At 47.8% G+C, this 24,650-nt stretch overlaps 1 protein-coding gene across 1 annotated transcript in view; it reads left to right on the forward strand.

Moving 5' to 3' along the window:
- Nucleotides 1–15,745: 15,745 nt before the first annotated feature.
- ARHGAP6 (Rho GTPase activating protein 6) overlaps nt 15,746–24,650 on the forward strand; it is a 310,565-nt gene continuing 301,660 nt past the window's right edge. The window contains exon 1 of the mRNA XM_032207446.1: nt 15,746–15,805. The gene's annotated coding sequence lies outside the window, so the exon portion shown is untranslated. The remainder of the gene's footprint in view (nt 15,806–24,650) is intronic.

Consider the following 24,650-nt stretch of genomic DNA (forward strand, 5'->3'; position numbering starts at 1 on the left):
GTTGTCAGAGGGACCTGTAGCCAGCTGCGCTGGTTTCTCAAAAACACGTGAACCTTGCAGGCAGCCTGGAAGTCTCCCACATGCACTCCATTCAGACAGTTAGATTCAAGCTAATTTAGATGCTTGCAAAACTTCATGCTAGACTACAGTAACTTGGCAAAACGACGCACACGACTGTGAAAGGCTCTGTGCATGCAGACACTGCCTGATCCTAAGGCTAAGAACACATTTGCTGTGTTCACCAGATTTTTATAAAAGAGAAAGCCACAGCTGATGGGGTAACAGGAGAAAGAGCGAGATGGGAAAGCAACAGTTGAGGCTTAAATTGAAAGTCACATTGAAAAACTGACAGGATCTCATCAGAGCTCAGTAGTAATTTTGCTCAACTACTCACAAGTTGCTCACAAGCAAAATGTGCTATCAATCATCTCACTTTTAAGATCCATCATTACACCAGTAAAAGGGCAGAAGAGTAGTAAAAGGCTCATTTTTCAGGCTCATTTCTCCAAGTATCTCAAAGCTAACAGCTGCACACAGGTGGAAGTTTGAAACACCACTGATCTGGCTCTAGCTTTGCTGAAGCTTGACTCTTTCCAGCCGTGTCAGTTTGCCCAGCTTTACGCAGTGTTGTCTCACTCCTTCCCAAGTTGCAAGACATTTTGGGCTGTCAAATCACTGCACTGCTTTTTTTGCCCTTTGTAACAAGACCATGTATCAATCCAGCCTATAAAAAGCACACCTGTGAAAACAGGTACCCATCTTGCTGGAAATCTTACAAATAAACTTATCTGCAATTACCCCAGAAGTACGTGCCAGAATTCTAGTCAACTAAAAGAAAACTAGTTTTCTGTAACATGCTGGTCCTCCCAAAGAAATCAGTTGCCACGCATTTTAGAAGTATTCCCACCCAGAAATTCCATCAGTCTTCCACTGTCACTGCAGTTTTGTACAAACGCTTGAGGTGCTTGAGAGGAACTGTGGATGCCCCATCCCTGGAGTTGTTCAAGGCCTGGATGCGGCCTCGGCCAACCTATCTAGAGGGAGGCATCCCTGCCCATGGCAGGGGGGTTGGAGTTAGATGATCTCGAAGGTCCAACCCAAGCCATTCTGTGATTTTATAATTTATTTTGAGCAAAGCATAAGAAATACAGAAACATTGAAGAGAGAACATCTTCCCATCCTATCTAAGTAATGGGACTTACAAAAACAGTATTATAAAACGTGTATTCGTGATTTCTGCTGCAGATCACAGTTAGTGTACGGGTAATAAAATCATGATTCATTTCTCCTCCAAGCCTCTCACCTACTGCATGCAGTATCTTCACTCGTCACTCAGTTAAATGGTTATCTTCAACATCTGCTTTCAGACAGCAGACATCAGCGCCTCCATGCTGTCTGACGTATCCTGTAAGTGACAGCAAGCTTCGCCTGCAATCACCAGAAGAAATCTACTCATGAATCAATGATGAACAGAAGATCCGTGGTCCTGCGCCACCCCTTCAGCACAGCCAGCACGCTGACTCAACAAGGACACGACAACCTCAGGAGCTGTAAGGGCAGGATTCACTCAGTGCCAATGCCATACGCACATCCATGCAGTAGTGAGTTGCTGGGAACCGAAGAAACCTGTTGAAGCCAAATACTTCTAATGAGAAACTAAGGGAGAAGGAATTTTCATGCAGAAGCTTACAGCACAGCAATGAGCAGGGCAGCACATGTGCAAAAATTAACACCAGAGCAAGCACATGCAGTACAATTACAGGGGGCTCAAAGACAGTGATGAAGGCCAAGTTTATGGAGGATTAAAACAAGGTGGGGGGTGTTGCAGGGAGATCCCACATGTCTGAAAAACACCACTGCTAATACTTTGCATGGCAAGTACCCTTAAAAGCAGGCAGCAATTTTAAAGCAGCCACTAACACTGGAGAGCAAGGCAGAGCCCTGACAACGTCTCCAGCACACAGAAGACAGGGTGGTCCGGTCCAGCATCAGTGGCAACCAGGAAACTGGGAGGTGACAGAGTGCCAGGAAGGGCACCAGACTGTAGGAAGACTGGAGAGAGTAACAGACAAAACCAACAAATTCTTGGCAGAAGGACTCAGCAACAAGCACTAGGAAGTGCTTCAGACTCCAGCTGGGTATGCTGCTCCCAAGCAGGACAGGAAAAACACGACTGTCGCTGCTTTGCTGCTCTGAGTCAGGAGGTTAAGACGCACGCTTGTGCAACTCATCACTGGGACAGAAGGGACCAATGTCTGCTCATCCTTCCTTGCTTCTCCTGCCACCCAGTGCCCTTCCGCCCCCGCTTGCTCCCCAGATCCTGCCACTATTACTGAACTTCCTCAGAAGATGCCTGCAGCGATTAGCATGTAGCAACGATGGTGAAGAGATGTAGCACAGACTAGTGAGTAACAAAACTCAGATTTCCTGGGAAAACAGGACAAGGGTGAAATGATGCAAGTGATCTGCTGACTGAGCTAAAGCACCTTCTCAAAAATTAAAGACTTTTACAGTCTGTAATTATATCTGTAAGATTGTTTCATATTCTACTGTATAGAACACAAATTTCAGCACTCAGTGGACCAGATTCCCATTCTAATACCACTAAAATACTGGTATTCCAATACAGCAGCTGTTACATTTTCAGATAGACTACGGCCTGATTCCTACCGTTGCCTCAACAACCGGCAAATAAAACTACAACAACTACAGTTAGAACATTATCAAGTCTTTATAAAACAAAACATGGCAAGCCAACTTCAAAGGCCAATTTGTTTCTTGTCAATAGTTAAGATTCTGTTGTGCTTTCTTAAGTGGAAAACCAAAAATTCTGTAAAAGGTCAGGTGATGGAAACCGTGATTGCAAAAGGGGAAGTGATGATATAAGAGCAAGGGGGGAAAAAAAGACTAAGATTAAGAACAGTATTTAAATATAAAAATTTATTTAGGTGAAGTCACAAACATTTGTTTTAAATCAATTTACAAACACTTCATGTTATGCATATTACTGAAACTATCAAGGAAAGGTAAAGGAGAGCAGATAACGGCAGTTTTTTTTTTTTTTTTCCTGAAACAACTAAAGGCATACCCTTACCATCATGCGCCTTACTGGATCATAATATTACCTTGATCATACTCCCTAGTATGCAAGGGGAAAGGAAAAGAAAACAAAATACTGAGATGTAAAATAATTTAACCATGAACCAGTGAATATGATTTTCATGAACGCCAGACCACAAGAGTGAAGTCTGATGCTCAGGATCCTAAGCATTCTATGAGGATAAAAATAGAATAATAATTTAGGTCAATTGTTCTATCTGATCAAGAATTTTGTAATGCACAATTGGGCTATAAATTACTTCTGGCAATGACAGCAACAGTTAATCCATTTCTCAGAGATGAAAGAAGAGGCGGTATTGAGCCTCACAGAATTATTTTGTCAACAACCTGGGTTATACCAAATGTAGGATACTGTTTCAAGTCAAATATACATTTATGTTGCAGATATTCTCAATGAAATGGTAAAATTAACAGCTGTAACAAGACAAGTTATGATTTATTTTTTAAGCAAATATAGTACACAGATTATTTTACTTTTTTTTTTTTTTCTTTTCTTTTTGAAGTGTCCGGTTGTGATCTGCAAAGATCCAGGATTGCACACAGGTTTGCTCAAATGAGAAGGGTTAATCTGCGCATTAAATTGGCTTATATTTTCAATGTAGTATTTTAGGGCAGGGTTCTCCTCCGGGAGACTGTTCCTGACCTCATTCAACCAATGTTCAATTTATTCACCTTCCTGAATCTTTGCCCTCTTTGGATAGTCTGTGACAAGTGCTGCGCTGCAGGAATTCCTGTTTTCCAGCAAACTGGCTTGCTCTGCAGGTTTGTAGTCCATTGTTACAATTGCTGATTGGGTAAAATGAATTTCCTACGTCTTCTCTAGCACAGCTTGCAACGCAACAGAAGCAGAGGTAAAAGAATGCACTAGAATACCAGAGCTCCACTTAAACACCAACGGAGTCAGGCTGTTGGCACCAATAAGAAATTCTGTATTTAACAAATCTGTAAATATTTAAAATCCAAAGTTAGTCAGTTTTATACATAAACTCACCCACTTAGTCTGACTGCCATTCCAACTGGCCTTCTGTTTTCATGGAGTCTGAAATAAAAAAAAAATAAACTGAGAATTGTCCAAAGTTAACTCACATACAGGAACGAATCTCAGCTATGCCAGTTACTGCATTCAAACAAAGCTAGGGTTTCTCACTTCCCTAAGCTAAAGCAAGCTTATACCTCTCTACTGTCTCCCCAGAAAGGAGGGTTAGCCTCAAACACGTCCCTTTGTTGCCTTTGACTTTGTTTTTACTGGTTAACCTTCTGTGCAGAACTGGAGAGATACAGGCACTGCAACAAACTGACATGTACGAATCTACTGAAAGGGGAAATGAAATAGTCAGGCTGCCCAATGCTGTCCTCTGAAATGAAAACAAACATCATTTCAAGCAAACAATCTGGGAGAAAAGGTCTCTGTAAAACTTCTCAATAGTACGAAGGTGAAAAAGCTCAGGTTCTGGTCAAAGCCTGTTGTCTATCAAGGCCTATTCTCTCCCATTTGAATTCTCTATTTTTTTTTGCCCAAATGCAAAGCCACAACCTTTTACTTCTCTGAAGCAGTTTTACAGTTGGAGCTTGTCAGGAGCTGAGACTGGGTGAGGGGGAAACCCTCAGGTCAACACTTCCCTGCTGCTGCCTTGCCAATGATAAGCTCATGCTTTATCCTAAGCGTCATCTACATTTAACAGCTGCTCACATGATTGTTTCAGTTAAGGATGTTCTTCTTCCTTGAGCAGTTATAAATTAGTATGTGCTACCAATTAAGGAGTGCTCTAATAACAGACAGGTAGCTGAATCCACACTTAATGGTTATACAGCTTTTACTTCCCATCACGCTGTTATTAGCACTGCAGTTTCTATGTTCAAACAAACCAATAAGCTAATTTGGGCGTTTTATAAACTATTTAGCTAAAATAAACACGTTGAATTTTTCTTTCCACAGCTTCTGATTGGTTCTTCAGATGAGAGGAAAAGTCAATGTCAGTACTAAAATCAGCTGGAAAATTTCCACACAATCAAAGGGGATCGAGACCTCTGGTGTCTAAGCAGCCAGCAGTCCACAGCTCTGCACTGTCACAACAGTTATCATGAAAGTTACAAGTCTGGGTAACGTTACAGGCTGAAGATCCGTCTCGGATGAGATGAAATATATGAGATATTTTCCATCTGGTGCTCACATAAGATCTGTAGTAAAATAAAAACTGAGCTGCTGTTCTTGAGAATGGAGAAATCTAAACAGAGATATCAGAACAAGTTACGTAAATCTAAAACATCAACCACAGAAAGCACCAAGGCCACACGGCTGGCACTGGGACCTACTACAGTACTTGTTCCTTACACTGTCTTTGTTTCCATTCTTTGTCTGCAGGTTGACCCAGAGATTCTGATAGGTAGAGAAATCAGGGTTTGGTGATGCACCGAATACTTGGGGATCCCCTGAAAAAGGTCCTCCCTTTCCAGGTCAGACTAAGAGTCCAACAGTTTAGCCACTCCTCTCTGCTGAAGGTAACTGAGAAGTGCAATGTCTGATGACAGCTAGCAAAACCCCTTCAGGAATGGAAAGATTCTTCCTATGGTCCTACTTTTTTTTTTTTTTTTTTTTTTAAAGAAATAAATATGGACAATGTAACAGAACCCTTTAACCACCGTTCAGCTGGCATGAAACTCAACATTTAGTACCCAGCATTTTCTGCTCTGGGGATCTGACAGATTACAGCCACCAGTATTAAAAACAAAACCCCCAAAAAATAAAACAAACAAAACCCAGTACAACCCTAAATATAGACAGGCAGCTGTCTTTGTACCACTGGAGCTTGCTGTCACAGCTCAAGCAGTGGAAATAGTACATTTGCCTGTGTACGTTCGAGGTTATGCCAACTCAGTGACACTTGATGTCTGTAATAAAAGCAAATCCTTAATGTGAACAAAATCTTCCCTGCCTCCCCTAATCATATTCATCCTGCAAAACAGGCCAGAACTCGTGAATTAAATCTACTGAGGCCCAAAATAAATTAAATCTCCAAATCACAGTAAGCTTGCAAGCCGCGGCTGTTCAAATTGAAGTTTGTCATTACTTACATCAATTTTCCTGGCCTCCCACACAGCCTGCAACTACCCAGTGTTCCTACAGCAACAGCAGAGTCTGTACTCTGTGTCCTGGTACAGCTGACAAAGTTAATTTAAAATCTAAAAGTTAAATCTTTTAGAGACAACACAAAGTAAAAGAAATGCCCTTCTTCTGATAGCTTTAGAGAAACACAATCTATCCTCAGGGATACACTGCATCCTCAGGAGGCAATTACTGGGGTTCCTAACTCCCGATATCTGGAGCAACAGACATTACACAAGCAACTGTTTGCCCAGGGAGCATTTTTCCCCAGCAATCCAGCAATTCCCCAGCACACCTCCCACAGCAGCTGGCTGGGCACCTTGTGTGGCCCAAGCAGGTACGGCCCATGCCTTGCAAACTGATGCTTGGTGGGCACGAGCTCAGGGTCGGAGCCGTGAAGTGGGAGCCAGCAGACATCCCAATTGCCCATCCACTTTCCTTGCCCCTTCTCCTCTTCCCCTCGGCAGGGGCACCACTGGGGCCAGGGGATCGCACCGCCGCGGCCTCCGGCCTGTCACACCTGGCTTTTCTCCTCCTGCTTGGGGCTCTGGGACGACGACGAGGATGGTGGCGGCGGCGGTGGCGGCGCGGCCTGCGGCTCGCTCTCGGCACGGTGGTGCCTGCTGACGAGCGACTTGAGGGGCGCCATCCACTTCATCCAGAGGTCCAGGTCGACGTCACCCCAGGGCAGGTTGGGGTCCTTGGCCGCCCGCCGCCGAAAGTCCTCGTCGTAGCTCATCCACGAGGTGCCCCCGTAGGTGGCGTGCAGCTTGCGGATGGTGTCCAGGTACTTGAACATGGCCCCGCAGCGCGCCGGGTGCTTCTCGCACACCACGCTGGCGTACACCAGGAAGGCGGAGACCCACTGGTCCAGCGTGTCCCCCGGCCGCGGGCCGTGCTCGGGGGCCAGCTCTGTGTGGAGCAAGGAAAACAGGTCAATGAACTCCCCCCGCCAGATGCGCTCCTTGGTGGCCTTGGCCAGCTGGTAGCCCAGGGGCCGCCGCAGCCCCACGTAGGGGGTGGCCGCCGCCTCCGCCGCCGGGGCCGGGGCCGGAGCTGGGGCCGGGGCCGGAGCTGGGGCCGGGGCCGGGGCCGGGGCCGGGGCCGGGGCCGGGGCCGGGGCCGCTGCCGGGGCCGCCTCGCCCTGCGCCGCCGCCGCCGCCGCCGCCGGGCCCCCGGCCGCGCCGCTCGCCGCCGCCTCGGCGCAGGGGCTGGCGGCCGCCGCGGCCGCCCCGAGCGCCGCCTGCCGCTCCAGCCAGCGCGGGTTCACGTACACCGTCCGCAGCCGCGGCGCGGCCCCGGCCCCGGCCCCGGCCCCAGCCCCGGCCGCGGCCGCCCTCGCCGCGCCGTCGGCGCCGGGCTGCAGGCGCAGCAGGGCCAGGGCGGCGGCGGGCGCGCAGGCGGGCAGGTCGCTGCCCTCCCGCCGCGGGGCCGGCTGCGCCGCCGGCGGCACCGGCAGCAGCGCGGGCGCCGCCCAGGGCGGGGAGCCGCCCCTAGGCCCCGCCGCCGCCGCCAGCGCCTCTAGGCCCGGGAGGCCGAGCCGCGAGCCGGGCGCCACGGCGCCGAGCACCCATCGGGTCTCGGCCACCCCGCCGCGGTCCCGGGGGCTCCGCGACCTCCCCTCCTCGCGGCGGCCGGCGAGCGCCGTGCCCAGCGGCAGGGGGGCCGCGGTTCCGGCCCGGCGCCGACGGCGGCTCCGCCGCCTCCCACGTGGCATCGGCGCGGAGGCTCCGGGCAGGGCCGCGGCGGGGGCGGGGGCTGCGCCCGGCGGGGCGGGGACGGGGCGGGGACGGGGATGGGGACGGGCGGCGGAGGGGGACGGGGAGCGGGGCGGCCCGGAGCCGGACCCGGGGCCTCCGGGCATATATATATATATATATATATCTATATGTGTATATCTATCTATATATAAAAATAAAATAACCCGCTGATCACCGTCACGGGCAAAACGGACTTCTGTTGGGGAAGGTTAACTGAACGTGCCGCCAATTAATAGTGCAGCAGGGCAACGAGAACTCACACCCAAATCACCTTCTCCAAATCCACCCTCTTCTATGTCCCCCACCCCCGGGCAGCACAGGGGAACAGGGAATGGGGGCTGCGGTCAGTCTCTGAGACTTCACCTCCAGCACTCCTTCACAGTTGCTCTGCCCCTGCTCCACGTGGGGTCCCTTCCACGGGATGCCGTCCTTCCTGAACTGAAACTGCAAGGGCTGCCCACAGGCAGCAGCTCTCCAAGCACTGCTCCCACACGGCTCTGTCCCACGGGGTCCATCCATCCCCCAGGAGCAAACTGCTCCAGCACGGGTCCCCCACGGGTGGGCGGCAGCTCCCCCCAGACCCCTGCTCCTGCGTGGGCTCCTCTCCACGGGCTGCAGCTCTGGCCTGGGGCCTGCTCCTGCGGGGGCTCTCCATGGGCCGCAGCCTCCTCCAGGCCACATCCACCTGCTCCACCGGGGGCTCCTCCACCCATGGGGGGGCTGCAGCGTGGAGATCTGCTCCATGTGGGACCCATGGGCTGCAGGGGGACAGCCTGCCCCACCAGGGGCCTCTCCACAGGCCGCAGGGGAACTGCTGCTGCCTGCCTGGAGCACCTCCTGCCCTCCTGCTGCACTGACCTGGGGGCTGCAGGGCTGCTTCTCTCACATGTTCTCACTCTCCTGAGGTGTCTTACTGAGGGTGTCTCAGTGACTGACCTGCAGAGTCCTGTGCCAGGGAAGAAATAGGAGAACATGATGATTTTAATGGGAGACATAGCCCTACAGGCAATTTCCTTTCTAGTTATGTCAAAGCACGTGTTGTTAGCATGGCACAGCCATACACGTCTTACCAAGGTCACTAGCAAAACACACAGTGGCCACTGCAGAGACAGGACCAGGCTGTAGTTGGTTACCGTCCTTGTAAAGGTCAAACACAAGGAGAGCCAAAGCTGCTGACTGGGTGCTGGCTTCTTGCAAGGACTTAAATCAAACATCAACTCCGTCTGCTTCTGTAAACACTTTTGAAGACCTCTCCTCTGGAAGAGTAGCTTTGAATGTGATGCTAAAATGCGCATAGATCAGTTACACTGTAGTGTAGCCTTAAGTTCTGTAAATAACAACTCTTCTGTCTTCACATGAAAACTAGAAGAGTTTTAGAGGAGCTAAACTTTAGACATGCCTTTTTGTCAAACATCAAATCCCAGGAACTAAAGTTTTAAGAATTCTCTTGTAAGAAAAATAGTAAGGTTAAAAAACAACTTCACTTTTTTATGCCTATAAGTTTTGAAGAAATAATGAGTAGCAAAATGCTCCAATTTTCTAATTCATCTTTATTTTTAGAGATTTTGTTCAGAAGTCGAAACAGAATGCAGTCTTCCTTAATTACTGAGATGAATACATTTGTATTTTGATAAACAGTTATTTTTAAAAGTGCTACCAAAACATGTGTAATGATAATGAGATTTACACATTCTGATTTTAAGTTCTGTCCAGAATCTCCTTCTAATTCCAGATTACTTCCCGTGGAAGTAGTTGTGTCACCACCCCTAGCTGTATTTAAAAGATGTGTAGGTATAGATGTGGTGCTTTGGGACATAGTTTAGCAGTAGACTTGGCAGTGCTAGGTTAACCATTGGACTTAATGATGTCAGAGGCCTTTTCCAACCTAAATGATTATGTAATTATATGATTAAAAACACTGGAGACTGTACAGTAACATAATTCCTCTAAGGCCTGTCCATGCAGCAAGCTTGCTAGTAAAACAGGTGATACACATCTTTAGAAAATCTCTAAAAAATTTTAAAATTTTTTTTTTTTTTTTTTTTTTTTTTTTTTTTTTTCTTTAATCCAAAATTCAGGCTCAGTTTGAAACCATAGTGTTATTCAAGTTGGAAGGGACCTCAGGTTGTCACTGGTCCCACTTCCTGCTCAAAGCAGGGTCCAAACTGAATTCAGACAAGGGTGGTCAGTGCCTTTTCCAGGCGGGTCTCGAAAACCACCAGTGATGGGGATTCCACAACCTCTCAGTGACCTGATCCAGTACTTAATAACTCTCAGTGTTGTTTTTTGTTTGTTTGTTTGTTTTCACTGTTGATCCAGCCCTGTTTCATTTTATGACCCCCACCTGTTATCCTCTCGCTCTGTACATCAGTGCAGAGCCTAGCTCTACTTTCTTGATAATCCAAGAAGAGACTCTGAGGCGCATTCTGGAAGGCTGCTATTGGGTTCCTCAAGCTGAACTAGTTCGGCTTTTCCAGCATCTCCCCAGCAGTCAAATTCTCCAACTCCCAGCTGTCCTGGTGGGCCACCTCAGGATTTGCTGAAGTTTATTGGCATCCTCCTTGTATCAGGAGCACCCAAACTAGACACGGTCTGCTGAATGCTGTGTAAAAGGCAGCAATGACTTCCCTTGCTCTACTGACTATGGTTCTGTTGATGCAGCCCAGGATGCTGTCAGCCTTCTTCATGTCCAGGGCTCACTACTGGCTGATGTTTGGCCTATTGGCCACCAGGCACCTGGGTCTATCCCAGCAGAGCCGCACCCTGGCCTGTCAGTGCCTAGCCCATAAAAACACAGGGGGTTAGCCCGCACCAAGTGCCTCCTTGGTGACTTTCACAAGAAAGCCCGCACCAAGTGCCTCTGTCCTTGCTGACTTTCACAAGATTGCTGTTTTAGCCTTGTCTAAGTCCATCTGAATGGCAGTCCTGTTGGCTATATGCCCTGATTCAATGTTGTCCATGTACTGGATGAGAGTGCACTCTCTCTCCTCCAGGCTATTGATACAGATATTAAACAGGACAGGTCCCAAGACAGGCTTTTGAAGATCTACACTTTAGCTCCAAGGTAGAGTATAAACCACTCATAAATATGATCCAAACATTTTTTTTTTCTCTTATCTAATTGTTCCAACAAGGAAGCTGTGGGAGGTCACCAGTCTGTGGCCTCTTGGATTGTCCTTGCTCTTTTTCAACATGGGTGCAATACTTAGCTTTTTCTCACCACTGGGTACCTCTCCAAATCTCCATGACCTTTCAAAGATGATAACAAGTGGTCTTGCAATGACATCAGCCAGCTCTCTGAGCACTCTCAGATGCATCCCAGCAGGGCCCCCAGACTTGCATGGGCTGGGGTTCCTCAAGAGATCCCTGACTCAGTTCTTTTCTGCTTCTGCCAGATCCTCTTCTCTGTGAGGCACAAAGGGCTATAAGACTTTGCTGGGGAAAATCAAGGCAAAGAAGGGATGAAATACTTCAGCCTTGGCTGTGTCAGTTGTCAGTAGGTCACCTGTTCCTTTTCAGCAGAGGTCTTACCTCTTCCTCTTTATTCTTTCAGTGATACTGTAAAGAAAAGAAGCTGCTCTGCTTGCCCTTGACATCCTCTGCCAGTTCCAACAACTGCAGAGCTTTGGCTTCCCAAACAACCATGCCCATATGCCTGGGGAATGTTTCTGTATTCTTACTCTGTGTACTGAATATTTTTCAGAATAAAACTGATGACTTGGAAAGTCGTAATTACGAAATGCATTCATCCCTCAAAATGTTTATGAATTCTTATTGCATTATTAATCCATATTACTACTGCTGCCTTTCATAAATACAGACTTGAAAAGCTGAAGAGAGATTTCAAATTCTGGTAAGTCAGCAGACTACTGCATAAAGGCAGTGAGAGGCAGCGAGACAGAACAAGGAATAAACTTTCTCACTGGATTTAAGCTTTCACTGAAAAAAATATGAGAATGCAAACTGTTAGCAAAGCCTTTCTGGCTCCAGAAGTCAGCCCACGCCATTATCTACTCACAGCTCCATGAAAGACTGTAAAATTTCTTGGTATCTACTGCAACCTTGTGAGGAGCAGCTGCAGCTTCGCTGGTATAGCTTCAGAAGGGAAGGGCTGATGACCAATATGGGATCGACCAGTATTGTCTCACCATTTCTCAGCATACATGGCCACACAGCTGATGTCTTTCATATGGTGATTAGAGCTAAGGTCTGGGGACTAGGACAGTCTTTTTGTCTGGAGTTTGTATGGTGCCTGGTGCCCAGCTGTGGAGCCCAGCTGCATGGGTGGTGCTGCCAGACCTCACAATAATGCAGTTTATAGTGATAATCATAGAATCAGAATGATTCAGGCTGGAAAAGACCTGTAAGATCATCTAGTTCAGCCTTTAACCTAGCATTGAAGTACACCACTAAACTGTGCTACCAAGTTCTACATCTCCACGTTTCTTGAAGACCTCCAGGGATGGTAAACAGCAACGTTAAAAAATATTTAGTGTTGATATTGCTGTTGCCTCAGAAAGATACAGATGACAGCAAAGATGGGTAGTAAAATTGCATACATGAAGCTTTGAATCTCCATGCATATGTTGGCTCTAGTAACTGAATGTCAGCTGTGATTCTTCGGGTCTCTGTCTCTTGAAACATCCTCAGTTCTTTTTTTGTGAGAGCTCTCATTTTTTTGTTTGTTTGTTTTTGTGAGAGCTCTCATGGAGAAAACCAGCTGGGTAATAACAGTACCTGGGCTGAGATAGTGGAAATGAGATTGGTTTGCACCCACTTAAGTTGGAGTGGGTACTTGTAAGCTGGCTGATGCTAGTAACATTGCATTTGTCTGATTGCTTCTGTCTCCTTTCACAGGTTGTATGTGTGTTTTGCAAGGATCCAAGTTTGCACTTGGAGTTTTGCTCACTGGAAACTGGTTGTGTCCCAAAGTCTCAGCTCTTCAAAATAAGCAATGCGTCTTACTGAAGATGGCAGGAAACATTTCCAGCGCATTTGGGGGGTGGGCATGGTTATTATATCTGCTACTCATACTCCTCACAGCTCTGAATTTCTCCCTCTGCCGGCTTCCTCACATCTTCCTGGCCCTGTATGTTCCACAGATACATTTGTAGAGGAGAAAAGTTAATGCCTGGAGCCACATATCTGTAAAGCTGTATTGTGGATGTGCCTTTCTCAACCACATTGCTAGCATGGGCACAGGGGGTGTAGAAACAAACTTGGATCATTGCTTCATGCTTCAGACCTTTTTAGTCTCAGGCATGAGACCCTATTGAAGGCATTAATGAGGAGGGAAAATGAAGCTTTAAACAAAAACAGCTGCAACCTTAGCTGTGGAGGATCTAGCAGAGTTTGGAATTAAGCAATAGACTGGTTTATTAAAATAAGGGGGAAAAGTTCCTTTCCAGAAAAAAAAAATTACTGAGAGCCCCCTCTCATATGGAAACATCACACAAAACCTGAACACCCACCTCCCTTTAGAGGTGGATGGGCTGGCACGCTGCTGGTGGTCAAGAACTGTAAGTAATGCCACTCCGGAAAGAACAGCCTGCTCCCTCTGTTGATGAAACTAGAAAATGCTGCCGCGGAGCGCTTACCTGCACAGGCTCCAGGATGAGCCAGGGTTGGAGGAGAAAGTGCAGCATGAGCGGGAGATAACTCGAGTGCCGTGCTCAAGGGCTTTTTTCAAACCATCCCATCTTTTTCTAAGGAATTTTAAGAGCTCCCCGCAATAATTGTGGGGGGACTGTGGAGATGGTGGTTTCTCGGGTCAGAGGAAGGAAGCTTAAGCCCCAAAGAACCAGTAGTCTGCTGGTGATTTCACCTGGTGCAAGGAGATTTAAAACTTTCACTAGAACTCTTAGCTAGCCTTCCCCTACATGTCTTCTACTCCCCCCATAAATTAAGTATAGGTCTGGAAGCAAAACAGGATTCTTGTCTGTGTATTTTTCTTTTCACCCTCCAAAATTTAAGGGTTGTGCTCCTCACTGACAACAGAGCAGCAGGTCTGAACTCACCCATGAAGCTAACGGCTAAGTGCAGCTTAATAAAGCTGAAGCACTAATTAAATGATGGCATGGGGCCTCCAGAAAGAGCCCTACAACCGACGCTGTTATTTCCAGTGGGGGGAGGGCTTTACATTCCCGGCTGGGGCTGGGGGCAGGAGTCAGATCCTGTGGTGAGGGACCGCTTCCTCCGCTCCAGGTGGGCAGGGGCTGGCTGGCTGCCACCCGGCCGGGGCTGTGCAGTGTTCTTCCTTTGCCGATGCTCTGCTCCCACGCTTCCTCGTGTTTTTGACTCTCCTACGCTCGCCCCTTTCTCCTGATAAAGGTTTCCTTGTCTGCACTTGGGGAGCGAGCAGAGAAAGTCTCTAGAATGGATCATCTGGTGACACGAACGTCCACATCCCTTTGTGTGGAGTTGTTCGACTCGGGCTGTCAGAAGCGGCCGAGTGCGTGCTCAAAACGCGTGTTGGCTGCGGTGGAGATGGACAGACCACCTCAGGCTGGCAGAGGATGGAAAGCACAGGCCTGAAGGTGCTGGCTGGCCGAGGCCTGCTGCTGGCAGCCCCACAGATGTGTGCCAGAGGCTGGCAGCGCTCTGCAGCCCACACCATGCCGGCCATGGGGGTCCTCTGGAGAACACCGGGTGGGAGAAGAGGGGGACCCTGGCCACCTGCCCTGCAGGGTCCCACCCTCCAGCACAGGCTGCAGGATGGACCTGCGTCCCTGCTCGTGGCATGGGGCACACTGGGGCTTTCCCAGGACCCGAGGGAACCCCCAAAAAGCCCCGGAAGCCCCTTGGGACACGGTCCCTGCCCCGAACGCCACCGGGCAGCGCCAGGACGGCCGCGGGGAGCAGCTCCCGGCCGGGGCCGCCGCCGCCCCGACGACGTCCCCGGGAGCTGCCCGGCACGGCTCAGCTCGGCCCGGCACGGCTCGGCTCGCCCCGGGAGGGGTCCCATCGGTCCCGGTCGCCCGTGGACCCGTGGGTCCGTGTGCGGCGAGCTGCCCGGTGCGCATCGCGGCCGCGGGGGGAGTGCCTCTGGCAGGCTGCGGCGCGCTGAGATAAAAGCTCGGCGGCTGCCTCCTTCCCTCCCCTTTTCTCTCGCAACTTTTTTTTTTTTTTTTTTTTCCCTTTTCCCTCCCTCCCCTCCCAGCAAAGTGACCGCGGCGGCAGCAGCCCCAAGCGGGACGCGGGCCGCCGCCATGAGCCCCCCGGTGCCGCCGTCGAGCCGCGCCGCCGGGGGCTGAGCCCGGGCGCTGGGCGGGGGGCACGGGGCTGGGGGGGGGGGGCCGCGGCCGGGACCGGAGACCGGGAGAGAGCCGGGACCCCCCCGGCCACCCCCCCGGGGCCAGCGGCCGCCGCGATGTCGGCGCAGAGCCTGCTGAGCAGCGTCTTCTCCTGCTCCTCCCCGGCCGCCCCCGCCGCCAGGAGCCTCTCCAAGCGGAGGCTCCGCCAGACGCGCAGCCTCGACCCCGCCATCATCGGCGGCGGCCGGGACGAGGGCGAGGGCCGGGGGCGGGCGGCCGGCAGCCCCCCGGGGGAGCGCCGCGGTGCCCGGGGCGCCCCTCCGCCGCCCCGCGGCTTCTCGTCGTCCACCCCCAGCACCCCGCTGGAGCGCTCGCCGCCGGGCAGCGGCCTCTTCGAGCCGGACAGCCCCCGGGGCAAGCGCAGCCCCGGCCGGGAGCTGCCCTTCCTGGCGCGCACGCCGTCGGCCAACAGCATCTTCTCGTCGCCCCGCCGCTGGCTGCAGCAGAGGAAGGGGCAGCCCTCGCCGCCCGGGCCGCGCCCCGCCGCCTACGTCGTGTGGAGATCCGAGGTAGGGTCGCCGGCATCCGCGATCCCCCCGTCGGGGCCGGGGGAAGGCTCCGGGCACGGCCCCCAGCCGCTGTCACGCCTTGCAACCTCCCCTTCCCACCTCGCAACCTCCCCGCCTTCACACCTCGCCGCCGTCCCGCCTTCACACCTCGGCCACCTGCCCTCGGCGAGGCTCCTCGCAAGCCCGGCGAGGTGTTTTTAAGAGATGTTGCTCAGAGTTAGCCGGGATTCATCGCCGTGCTTGACTCTGGAGTTAGTTAAAAGTTTGTGATTTCAGAGAGGCTTTGTGGGACACCTGCGGTGTCAGTGACAAGAAGCCATGAGACGGTGCCTAATGGCTTTGGTCTTGAGATGCTTATGGTTGTTACGGCTGAGATGGCAGCTTATCCACGTAGGGTTTGATGAGGAAAAGTGTAAGCCACGTAAGATTTGCTGGGCAGGGTTTCCTGACGCCAAGGCTCTGAGCACTGTCTCAGGTCTGCAAGTGGAAGTGAGTCTCTACACTGACTCCATGTGAAGGTGTCATATGCTCAGGGCACGTAAGGGTTAGCTTTCCTGGCATTTTCCACAAGTCTATGTATTGTCACACCACGTAGCATCACACACCTTCAAAAATATGTTTTTTCCCTCTAATTTGGTGTGTATCTAGCACACTTAAACAGTCGAATTTGAGTCGAATTGCTGATAATGTGGTTGTGTTACATCGTGATGTAATTTGTACCTTAATGTGAATGCAGGGCAGTTTGATGGGATGTTACAGCTTGGCTCTGAGAAACTGCTTTTTGCTCACACGGACCTGGGAAAGTGTCTTTCATCCCTTTAACAAATGGGTGCTCACAGTAATGAAGAGTGGTGTTGTATTTTGAGGGCATCTGTCATACTGGAAAGGCCTAATTTTTACAGTAACCGGTATCTATGTGTAAGTGCAGCTTAAAAAAAATGGCCTTTATGTTAGAAGAAAAATGCAGGCAGTTCTGCCATAGGAGAACAGTTTTGAGCCCTGTGCAGTAAGGGGCAGCGAGTGCCCGTGCTTGTGCTGAGTCCCTGTGTCTGTGCTGGCCGTGGGACCCGTGCTCTGCAGGAGCATCTCTGTTGTAGCCATCGGCCCAGCCATAGTGGCGTTGGATGTCCTTGTGGGACCTCGTGCCTGTCGGGTGTCAAGTTTCTGCTTCTGAAGTGTTATACAAGCTTGATGATAACTAACTTCACCCAAACATTTTGACTGCATTTCCCCCTCTCATTGTAGGCATGCATCCTAATGTTGGCCATTCAATTTGGTTTCATCGTACAGTGGCATTGTTTATAAAGGATTTAGTTGATTGCGTCCTCTTTAGACTTAGCTGAAAAAGGACCTGCTCAGTTTTCTGGAAGTAAGGGGTTCTCTGTTTCTGGGGCTTCACCCTCACTGTGGCAAAGCAAGCGTGCTTGGGAAGGTGAAAATTTTAAAGATTGTAAAGGTTTTACTGGGTGAAAAGGAGATAATTACTTATAATATTGTAACTTTAAAAGGTCTAATTATTCAAATTGTTGCATCCTCGGTAGGGTTAGTAGTTCAGGTTTCCTGGAGCTTGAGAAATGAAGCACAGCATGGCAATGATGATACTCAGCTGCAGAAGATAACTGTACAGAAGACAGCAAGCCAAAAAGGAACATGGAAGTTTTTGGTCTGAGAACTTAAAAAATCCCATCCTATTAGCTAGGGAATAAAAGAGGTATTCATTACAAAACCTGTTTTTGCTACCTGCTTTCCAACATCACCAGTATAATTGTACTTTTTGGGAAAACATTTCCTTAAAGCCACTGTGCAGGCAACAATTCTTTTCTTCCCGCTACCTTAATCTCTAAGGTAGTAAAGAGAAGTACGAATGTAATGGAGATTTTATCTTCAGAACCCACCAAAACAATAAGTTTTGAGCAGGTCATCCTTCACCCACATCTGTGCTGTGATATATCAGATGACGTGGTGGGGATGCAGCTTGCAGCAATGGTTTCTGTGCGAGAGCCCTCAGCACAGCCCCTCTGCTCAGCACGTATTACCAGCTGGTCAGGGGATCCTGCGTACGAGGCCAAAACGGCTGCAATAGCATTGATGAGATGCCAAGAGAAGGATGGATTGTTTGTTTTACCTTTTTTATTTTAGTCATTTGATTTCAGTATTTTATACCCTTTCTGCTGGCTGAGAAATGGAAAGGTTACTGCTCGGGTTAAGTGGCTGGGCATAAGTGACTTTTAATGAGTTGTCAGAAAGCACTGAAGATTTCAGCAGGTCACACCTAGAGGCTTTCCACGAAGAAAGGTATTAAGCTCAAATTCTCCATCCACAGATGTTTGGATGTGAAGCATCATGTGACAGAGACGTCTCTAACTCGCTGGTTATCTGTCTCTTCTTTATCAGCATTTAATTTTATTCTCAAGAACACTTTATGGTTGTAAAGAATATTTTTAGTGGACTTTACTTCACTAACAGGAATTCTTACCCTGTTCTATTATCTGCTCATGCATAAGCTGCTTAAAAAGAAAACTGTTCCCGGTGATCTCAGAGATGACAATTTCCAGTGGTTTCAGTAAATCATAAGGCAAAGCTGTGGGGGATTTCTAACAGAAGGAAAGAAGCATTTATCCTCAATTCCTATCAGATTTCAGCTGTCTTTTTAAGTCCTATTATTTTTTTCACTTACAAAATTAAGTCTATTAAGATTATTATGCCTTTTTTTTTTTTTTTTAAATATGGCTATGTGACTAGATATCATGGAAAAAGGTAGTAAAAATATGAAGAGATATCTTAAAGCCTTGATTCTGCCAACATTTAATTGTATGTCTATGCTTGACTATGTGGGTAGTCCTATACAAGTTAAGGACACAGGTGTGAGGGGGTTATGTTCACCAGGTGAGAAGTCCAGGAGGGCTGGATATTGATAGATCTGGGTGAAGTTTTGAGTGTGTTATGTGTTCTGCTTATTTTTCTAAATGAAAGGGGAAGAGAAGATGGGAATGGAAAGCCACAACATGTGTATAGGAAATACAGCAAATTATGTAAATATATCTGAGTAATCTCTTTGTTATGGACGTGAAACTGTTGGAAAGTGTCCAGAGGAGGGCTACGAAGATGGTGAAAGGCCTTGAGGGGAAGACGTACGAGGAACGTCTGAGGTCACTGGGCCTGTTCAGCCTGGAGAAGAGGAGGCTGAGGGGAGACCTCATCACAGTCTACAACTTCCTCGTAAGGGGTTGTCAAGAGGCAGGAGACCTTTTCTCCATTAACACTAGTGACAGGACCCGCGGGAACGGGGTTAAGCTGAGGCAGGGGAAATTTAGGCTGGACGTCAGGAGGGGGTTCTTCACAGAGAGGGTGGTTGCACACTGGAACAGGCTCCCCAGGGAAGTGGTCACTGCACCGAGCCTGTCTGAATTTAAGAAGAGATTGGACTGTGAACTTAGGCACATGGTCTGAACTTTTGGGTAGACCTGTGCGGTGTCAAGAGTTGGACTTGATGATCCTTAAGGGTCCCTTCCAACTCAGGATATTCTATGATTCTATGATTCTATGATTCTATGATTATGATAAACCAAATCTACACTTAGCTTATATGGCCTGATTATTTTGCTGTCATACTCTGGGTGTTACTGAATGATGAAACATTAGCATCTCCAGCTTTTGTGGGGTTTACTGCTTTTAAAGGAATGGCAGCATGAAATCAGAAGCCTTCTGCTGGCTTGCCAGGCTGCTGGGAGGCAGGAGGACCTGCCACAAGGAAGGGAGAAGTTGCGAGCCTCCCTGGTGGTGTCTCCGGGCCAACTGCAGGGGTATTGGTGTTACTTGCCAGCAAAACTGGAACAGCAGCTAAGGCTTGCCTATTTTATAACTTCTGGTCGAGCCTTATGGAGTGGGAATTTAGAGCATGGCTGTCAGAAGTAGTGAATGCTCACAAAACCACTTTCAGCTAATTGTTGCTTTGGGAGGTCAGCTCCCTTAAATTCACTTGATATTGAGAGAAAGTTTAAATCCATTGGGAAGGCAGATACTCAGATTCTCTATCTTCTCACTTACCAAAGTTTCCCCCAAGCATCATGGCTTTTTGCAAACTAATTCTAAACCCATTTTCCAAGTTACTACAAGTGGCTAGCTTAGTTCTTTTCCTTTGCTTCTTTCTGCTTTTTCACATCCAGCACTTGCATCTAAACTCTGCTGGTGGAAGGATATACATGAAAAATGCTTTTGCAGAGAAAGTGCAAAGCAAAATTCCTCAGAGAGTCTTGAGCTCACTACTCAAGCTGACAAATCAAGAGGTCATGTTCTCGTACGGGTGTATATCTTTGGGTGCTTCCAGTGAATATTTTTCTTTGAAGGCAGTGGGGCAAGTTGTTTTGCAGAAAGAAAGGACTGATTGCATCATCAAGGATGAAGGAAGAGAACCCATTCGTTGTAAATTCAGAGGAAGGAGAGCTTTTATGTATCTTTCCTTCCCCTTTCAAGTCATGAGCAATGGTTTGGATCTATTCTGAAATATCTAGACTGCCTACAGCAACGAGAGAAAGAAGTCAGTCTTCTACTGTTCGTTAGGAGGCATGAACATGAAATAGAAGTATGTATGCTGCATCACTTTCAAAATATCTAAGATGAGCTCTGTAAGCCAAGGCATCTGTGTTCACAAGGCATTGATTGCACTTACTGTGATGTTGAAGTCACAGCGTGGTTGTCAAACCAGGGGTTAAGCCGAGCCCTTGCAGGTGTAAAAGCCAAGCGGATGGGGATACTGCTGCTTGGAACTGGGGATAAGGCTCTGCCTCTGAAGGCTGCAGTAGTTCACATTGTCTAGAGGTCAGCATGCCCCGATAAACTAATTTAACAATATGCATAGAAATATTTTAGTGGAACACCTCCTCAACATTTAGTCTCTTGTGACAACTCATATTTATTGCTGTCCAGTTGCCATAGTCTTACAGGCTTTACCTTCAGCATGCTGTTGGTCTCATGCTTTTGACTTTATTGTTTATGCATTTGCCTGTGTGTATTGTGTGGCTTGTTTTGGTGAAATGCTCCAGAATCATTTCCCCATCAGTTGGAAGTTGTGTTTGTCATAAAATCACAGAATCACAGAAAGGTTTGGGTTGGAAGGGTCCTTCAAGACCACACAGTTCCAACCCCCCTGCCATGGGCAGGGACACCTCCCAGCAGACCAGGTTGCCCAAAGCCCCATCCAACCTGGCCTTGAGCACCTCCAGGGATGGGGCACCCACAGCTTCTCTGGGCAGCCTGTGCCAGGGCCTCACCACCCTCTGAGTAAAGAATTTCCTCCTAACATCTAATCTAAGTCTCCCTTCTTTTAGTTTAAAGCCATTCTCCCTTGTCCTATCACTACCCTCCCTGACAAAGAGTCCCTCCCCGGCTTTCCTGTAGGCCCCCTTTAGGCACTGGAAGACCACTGTAAGGTCTCCCCAGAGCCTTCTCTTCTCCAGGCTAAACAACCCCAGCTCCCTCAGATGTGTCCCCATAGGAGAGGTGCTTCAGCCCTATGACCATCCTTGTGGCCCTTCTCTGGACCCGCTCTAACACGTCTTGTGCTGGGGGCCCCAGAGCTGAAGGCAGGGCTCCAGGTGGGGTCTCAAAAGGGCAGAACAGAGGGGAAGAATCACCCCCTTGACCTGCTGGCCATGCTGCTTTAGATGCAGCCTAGGATACGGTTGTCCTTGGAAAGCAATCCCAGGCAATGTATTAAATTGCTATCATCACTGGTTGATCTTTTTGCCCTAATAATCTCCAAACAGTGATGTGTAGCTGAAGTAAAGGACAGCTCAGTGTTTCATATACGTAGCCTTAGACACCTTCCTACCTGATTCAGATGCTTTTCTATATGGATGGATAAGAGGTTTCAGCTAATCCCTGTGCAGAGCCCCCATTAACTGTCCAGGGAGCAAAATGGGGATCTGGCATTTTGAAAGGACTTTTTGACACCTTGTTTTATTGGTTTTCCTTCAAACATTTAAAAACCCAGACAGTCCCCCACTCACAAAACTGGTAACTTGGATTTTTTCTTTGGTGTGTCTGTTGGGGAGGGATGGGTTCTTTAATGACTTATGTGAGAACTGTATTTTGAAGGGCTTTTTTTTTCTTAAAGTAAAAAATTTCATGTTCTGACATTTGCCACTGAACTCTTTGCTTTGTTTTTCTTCCATAAGACACCCTAAAACATTAAATGCACAGATTAGTTTCAGCCTGAGTCCCTCCCATTCAGTGTTGTCAGAGTTTTACAGCTGTAAAACTCAGTGGGCAGACATATTGTGGGTCTCGTATGAAGAAGAATGCCATTCAAAGTAACTAAATATATTCAACATTTTTGAATTGGCAAATGCACTCTTTCCATTCCTGACTAAATTACGTCTGAGGACATTTGGTGAAAATGTGGGAACTGACAGCTAGGACAGATGGAATTGCGGCAATGATAGAAATGAGACTGAAAAGTAATTTTGAGCAGTCTCTAAAATATCAACAACCCAGACCACTGTCTGGCTTCGTGATGGAGTTGCTGTGCAGTGGCAGTTTGCAGGCGCAGAGCTTTGCAGCAGTCGTTCTTCACTCCTCTGTGGTGTTGTGGCGGGATAAGGATGGAGGTGTCAAGCATGTGGTTTTCTCCTTCCAGATGTAAATATTGTAATGGAAACCAGCAGGGAAGTCTGAGCCAGTAGGGCTGAACTCTCGTGCAGAAGGAACTAGATCCTGTCAGCGTTGTAGCCACAGTATAGACACATAAATGTAAACAGGTAATGAAAATTCAGACTATAACATCAATTCTATCTTATTAAATATGATGGTGCTCCTATTTGATTTTCTGGGTTTGTGGCATAGTGTTTGAGAGCATGAGGGTCACTGGAATTAAGCCGATGTTCCTGAAAGTAGCTTTGTACATCCTGGGCTCCCCTGGTTACTAACTGAACCAGGTGGCTGGGTGGTGGAAGAAGAGGCCATTCTGCTTCTGGAAAATTAAAGGGGGGGGGGGGGGGGGGGGGGGGGCATATATGAGGCAAGGGCAAGATTCAGACTTCATTGGAAACTGATCCTGAGATTCACTGTCCAATTTTGCAAAGTATTCAGCACTTGGACTTCAGTCAAGTGTGTGCTTTACTTTAGATGAGTAAATGATACTAATCAATACAGTATCAGGTGGGAATCAAAGGCTTTAATTACCATTCAGTCATAGGAATTTTACTTGTTTCACCTCTCTTTTAAACTTTCCTGTCTATTGTTTTGTACATATTTTTAAGCTGTGTCTGTTCAAAATAATTTCTATTGTTTTTATCTATTCTCACTCTGTAGGAATAATACAAGTATCTATGGAAATGTGTTCCCAGGCTTTTTGATTGCGTTTCGGCTTCTCCTAGATGTGCACAGATTGGCTGTTTCAAGTTCCATGTCTGTTCTACTATGTTTGTCAGCAAGGAGATATTAAATCCTTGGGAGGGTTAAGAGTGTTTTTGAAGGATTTGATGAGCTTCCAGTTCTTGATGCTCATCACATCGTTGTTCTGGAACCAGATGTGGGGTACCACATGTCCTTGCTTTAGGAGCTAAGCAAGTTAGGTGCTGTGTCTTTGGACCGTAAATACAAACTCCAGTTACCCACTATGAAGCTGCCATCCCTGGGTCATCATCCTCAAAGTCCTGGCAATGGGAACAGCTTGCATCAACCTCTCAAAGCATGAAATCAGAACTGGATTTTCTGCACCTTTCTACTTGCTTCTGTTCCCTCTGTATCCTCGCAAAGCAACAATTTGTGTTATTCTTCTACGAGGGTTTTTTGACAGTTTAAGGTCAAAAAGAGACTTTTGAGCATTGAACATAGCAAGGTTATGCGACAGCCTCAGTCCCATGCAGAAACTCTCCTTGCAATGTGGGCACTGAGCACCTGAAGCTGACTTGGATACATCTTGTATTTCTTTTTTGTCCCAGACTCATTTATGATTTCTTGTTCTGTGTGCACTGACCTGTTCAGATTGGCTTTACCTTCTATCCATGTCTCGCTGTCCTCGTTATGTGTCTTTTATTTTGTTTTCGTCACCCGAAGTCTATGAAAAAAAAAAAAAAAAAAAAGCTGTTTTCCTGTAGCTCTAGCATATTATTTGGATTGGCCAAGTCAAACGTTAACAAGTCCTTATGTTCTCATAAATGGTTTGCCTCATAAATGCGTAAAATGGTTTTCAGCAAAGTACAAATACTTTGATAACCAGTGAAAGATTCAGATTATAGTGGATAATTTGAGAATGCACACTGCAAATACGCAAACTCATTTTTTATAATGCGATAAAAAATTATTTTTGCACAGAGTCATTCTTCTCCAAAGGACTGGCTTCCTGGATTTGATTTTCAATGAAGGACTGTGCCTCCAGTGAATATCTATAACTGATTTTTTGAGACAAAGACTAATATAACCTTTCCCTTTCTATTTTCAGGCTTTATATGCTTTATCCCTTTGTTTTCTGCCACTGTTGTATTATGGCAAGATGGTTTTTGAGTACCGTCTTTTTCTTTTTTTCTCTCTGAAGGGTAATTTCAGTTGAGTTGCACCCTACTGAGAGTAATTTGGTGGGAAACCAGTTGGCAGTATTCTGTTAAGTTTTCATTTGCCTCTCTCTAAAAGTCTAAAAATATTCCTCCTACAGGAAATGTTTTTCATTCTGTTATGTCTTTTGCTTCCCGTAGGAGGTATTACTTTTAATTTATTGAATAAACCTTTCTGAATTTTATTCCCATAAGACTTTAGGCACAATAGAGCCTTTGGGTAAGCTGTCCAAGAGATCTCACCATCTTCTGTTTTTAGAAGATAGGCTATCGTTTCTTTATACAGTGATATC

The sequence above is a fragment of the Aythya fuligula genome, chromosome 1 (genome assembly GCF_009819795.1).
Source record: "Aythya fuligula isolate bAytFul2 chromosome 1, bAytFul2.pri, whole genome shotgun sequence".
Classification (NCBI taxonomy): domain Eukaryota; kingdom Metazoa; phylum Chordata; class Aves; order Anseriformes; family Anatidae; genus Aythya; species Aythya fuligula.